Source organism: Cebus imitator, unplaced genomic scaffold, assembly GCF_001604975.1.
Source record: "Cebus imitator isolate Cc_AM_T3 unplaced genomic scaffold, Cebus_imitator-1.0 Scaffold10, whole genome shotgun sequence".
Taxonomy (NCBI): domain Eukaryota; kingdom Metazoa; phylum Chordata; class Mammalia; order Primates; family Cebidae; genus Cebus; species Cebus imitator.
Genome location: NW_016107325.1, coordinates 1,609,579 through 1,614,697, shown reverse-complemented (window position 1 = coordinate 1,614,697; position 5,119 = coordinate 1,609,579). Strand labels below are relative to the sequence as shown.

The 5,119-nt window shown below is 33.7% G+C and overlaps 1 pseudogene; it reads left to right on the top strand.

Annotated features, from left to right (window-relative positions):
* Positions 1 to 1,047: 1,047 nt before the first annotated feature.
* Positions 1,048 to 1,877, top strand: LOC108316822 (annotated as a pseudogene).
* Positions 1,878 to 5,119: the final 3,242 nt, after the last annotated feature.

Genomic DNA, 5,119 nt, shown 5'->3' with positions numbered 1-5,119 from the left:
CTCAATTAAACTGTTAAATTTATTTCAGCTAACATTTTTCTTTCAACACAACTTACCAGGATTGAATCAGGAAGAAAAAGAAAACCTTAATGTACCAAAAACAAGTAACAAGATTGATTTTAAAAAGTTTCCCAACAAATAAAAGCCTAGGACTGGATGGATTCATGGCTGAATGCTACAAACTTATAAAGAAGAATTAACACAAATTTTCCTCAAACTGCTTCAAACACTTGAAGAGGAAGGAGTTTTTCCCAAGTCATTCTCTGAGGCCAGCATTACCCTGATATCAAAATGAGACAAGGACCCAACATCCTTCATGATTAAAATTTTCAAAAAACTAGGCATCAAAGAAGCATAACTCAACATAATAAAGGCCATATATGACAAATCCACAGTTAATACCATACTGAATGGGGAAGATCCGAAAGCCTTTCCTCAAAGAATTGGAACAAGACAGTGATGCACACTTTCACCTTTCCTATTCAACGTAGTACTAGAAGTCCTAGCCAGAGCAATCAGACCAAAGAAAAAAAGAAAACACATCCAAATTGGAAAAGAGGAAGTCAAGTTGTCTCTCTTTATAGATTACATGAACTTGTATTTTGAAAAACCTTAAGGCTCTACCACAAAAACACTTAGATTTAATAAACTCAGAAAAATTTAAAGATACAAAATTAACATACAAAAATCAGTAGCATTTCTATACATCAGTAATGAAATGCTGAAAAAGAAATCGAGAAGACAATCCCATTTATAACAGCTAGAAAAAGAAATATCTAGGAATACCTTTAACCAAGGAGATGAAAGACCTCTACAAGGAAAACTAGAAAACACTGATGAAAGAAATTAAAGAGGACGCTGCCTGTGGATGTCGCCAAAGAAGCATCATTAAAATCTCTCTTCTCCCTGCTGTCATGTCTAAGTCAGTCTCCTAAAGAGCTTGAACCACTGAGGAAGCTCTTCATTGGAGGGTTGAGCTTTGAAACAACCAATGAGTGTTGGAGGAGCCATTTTGAGCAGTGGGGAATGCTCATAGACTGTGTGGTCATGAGAGACCCAAACACCAAGTGCTCTAGGGGCTTTGGGTTTGTCACCTGTATCACTGTGGAGGAGGTGGATGCAGACGTGTAAAGCCACACAAGATGGATGGAAGAGCTGTGAAACCAAAGAGAGCTGTCTCAAGAGAAGATTCTCAAAGACAGGTGCCCACTTAACTCTGAAAAAGATATTTGTTGGTGGCAATAAAGAAGATATTGAAGAAAAACACCTGAGAGATTATTTTGAACAGTATGGAAAAAGTTGAAGTGATTGAAATCATGACTGACTGTGGCAGTGGCAAGAAAATGGGCTTTGCCTTGGTAAAATTTGATAATTACTCCATGGATAAGATTGTCATTCAGAAATACCATAATATGAATGGCCACAACTGTGAAGTTAGGAAAGCCCTGTCAAAGTCAGAGATGGCTAGTGCCTCACCCAGCCAAAGAGGTCATAGTGGTTCTGGAAATGTTGGTGGTGGGCATGGAGGTGGTTTCAGTGGGAATGACAGCTTTGGTTGTGGTGGCTTTGGTGGCAGCCATGGTGGTGGTGGATATGATGGCAGTGGGGATGGCTATAATGGATTTGGTAATGATGGAAGCAATTTTGGAGGTTGTGGAAGCCACAATGATTTTGGTAATTACAACAATGAGTCTTCAAATTTTGTATCCATGAAGGGAAGAAACTTTGGAGGCAGAAGCTCTGGCACCTGTGGTGGTAGAGGCCAATGTTTTGCCAAACCATGAAACCAAGGTGGCTACGGCAGTTCCAGTAGCAGCAGTAGCTATGGAATACCTTTAACCAAGGAGATGAAAGACCTCTGTGGCAGAAGATTTTAATTAGGAAACAAAGCTTAGCAGGAGAGGAGAGCCAGGGAAGTGACAGAAAATCTACAGTTTACAACAGATTTGTGGACTCAGCCAAGCACAGTGGTGGCAGGGCCTAGCTGCTACAAAGAAGACATATTTTAGACAAATACTCATGTGTATGGGCAAAAAAAAATCCGAGGGCTGTATTTATGACTAATTGTATAACAGATTATTTTAGTTTCTGTTCTGTAGAAAGTGGAAAGCATTCCAACAAAGGAATGAAAAAATGCCCAACATCACTAATGATCAGGAACACAAATGAAAATCACAATGAAATATTATCTTATCCTGGTTAGAATGGCTATTTTTTATTTTGCCCTCAGGCTGTTGATTGCTAAACGTAATAGTCTGATCCTGATGCTGAATAAATGTCTTTTTTTAATTAAAAAAAAAAAAGAAATTAAAGATGACACAAATAAATGGAAAAGCCTCCCATACTTATGAATCAAAGGAATTAATACTGTTAAAATGACCATACTAAGCAATCTAAAGATTCAATGTAATCTCATTTAAAATACCAATGTCATTTATCACAGAAATAGTAAAAACAAACTTAAAGTTTGTATGGAACCAAAAAAAGAGCCTGAATAACAAATGCAATCCCAAGCAAAAAGAGCAAAGCTGAAGGCATCACTCTACTTGACTTCAAAATATATTACAAGGTTATGATAATTCAAACAGCATTGTTTGTGTATAAAATGGACCCATACGCCAATGGAACAGAATAGAGAATCCAGAAAGCAATCCACAAATTTACAGCGAACTTATTTTTTTAAAGCTAAATTTTTTTTCAAGGGTATCCTTTCTTCACTGTATATTCTTAGCAAGTATGGTTCTGGGAAAACAATAAATGGTTCTGGGAAAACAACATTCATGTTAGGAAGAATGAAACTAGATCCGTATCTCTTACCATATATACAAATCATGTCAAAATGATCAAATATCTAAAAGTAAGATGCTAAACTGTAAAACTACTAGAATGAAAACATAGGCAAAACACTGTAGGTCATTTGTCTAGGCAAAGATTTTATGGCTAAGACTTCAAAAGCACAGCAATGAAAACAAAAAAAATAAACAAATAGAACTATATTAGACTAAATGTTTATGCACAGCAAAGGAAACTATCAAGAGAGTAAAATCAACTTGGTGATTGGGAGAAAATATATAAAAATGATTAATTTGACAAGAGATTAATATCCAGAATGTATAAGAAAGTCAAACAATTCAACTGCCAAAACAACAACAGCAGCGACAACAAATAATCCAACTAAAAAGTGGGCAAAAGACATGAATAGACATTTCTCAAAATAAAACATAGAAATGGCCAACAGGAATGAAAAAATGCCCAACATCACTAATGATCAGGGACACAAATGAAAATCACAATGAAATATTATCTTATCCTAGTTAGAATGGCTATTATTAAAAAGGCAATAAATAAATAAATAGATAGCTAAGATGCTGGTGATGATATGGAGAAAAGGGAACCCTTATACAGTGTTGTTGGGAATGTAAATTAGTACAGCCGTTATGGAAAACTGTAGGGAGATTTCTAAAAAAACTTAAAAGTAGAATCAGCACAATATCGAGCAATAACACTATTGGGTATTTATCCAAAGGACAGGAAATCAATATATTGAAGAGATACCTGTATCCCATATTTATTGCAGCACTATTCATAATAGCCAAGATATGGAATCAAGCTAAGTGTCTATCAGCAGATGAATAAAGAGAATGTGGTAAATAAACACAGTGGAATACTACTTGGCCTTAAAAAGAATAAAATCCTGTCATTTGCAGCAACATGGATGAAACTGGAGGTCATTATGTGAACTGAAATAAGCAAGGCACAGGAAGACAAATATGTGTTCTCACTCAAATGTGAGAGGTAAAAAAATTGATCTCATGGAAGTAGAGAATAGAAAAATAGTTGCAAGAGGCTGGGAAGGGTGTTTGTTGTGGGTAGAGTGGGGTTGGAGGAATGAATAAAAATTGTTTAATGTGTACAAATATACCTACAAACATACAATGAAATAGAAGAAATAATGTTTGATAGCACAGTAGATTTATTATAGTTAACAACAATGTAACATAGATTTCAAAATAGCTGGAAGAGAGAACTTGACATATTCCTAACACACAGCAATGATAAATATTTGAGGTGATTGGTAGCCCAAATACCCTGACTTGATTATTACCTATTTTATGCATGTAACAAAATGTACAAATATTATGTATCAATAAAAAGCTAAATCTAACCATGCTTCTCTTAAAAATGTAGAAATTGACAAAGCCGGAAGTCTAATAGGCAAATAAAACAGATTAACTTGAAAAGGCTAATAAAATGGGTAAATGTTTGGTAAAAATGATCAAGAAAAAAAAGGATAGCACAGATAACCAATACAGTAAACGGAAAAAAATGACATTATTTTAGGCCCTTCGGAGACAAAAAATATCAAAGGAAAATATTATGAATGACTATACAGTAATAAATTTGAAAATTTAGATGAGGTTGAGAAATGTTTAAAAAAATCAAAGCTTACCAAAACTGATGCAAGAAGAATGAAAGTAAGCAATGAGTATTAATATAAAATTTTATTATGAACAAATAAGAATATAAACTGTCAATATCTTTTGCTGTTAAAATATTGAATTCTGAACTCAAAAAGTGAACAAATTAACCCAAATAAACCAAACTAAATTGACCAAATAATATCTCATCTTTCCACAAAGAATGCTTCCAATATACTTATAATCTTCATTGAATTCTATCAAACATTTTAAGAACAATGATATCAATTTAGAGCAATTCTACCAGAAAATAAAGAGAAAACATTCTCAACTTATTTTATGAGGAAAGTGTAACTTTGAAATGTAAAATTCTTAAGAATATTTTAAATAAGAAAATTGACAAGCCAATCTTACTCATGGGCATAGATATAAAATCCCTAAACAAAGTATTAGTAAACCCAGTATGGCAAAACACAAAAAGATGATACATCATGATTAAGTTAGGTTTATTCTAGGAATGCAAAATTGGTTTATTATTTTAAAAATTGGTGGATTTCACAAATTAACAAAGAAAAATTATATAGTTATCTCAATAGATACAGAAAAAGCTTAGACTAGAATTCAATTCCAATTCATGATCAAACATCTTAGCAAACTGTGAATAGAAAGGAACTCTTAATTTAATAAGGGGTATCTACAAA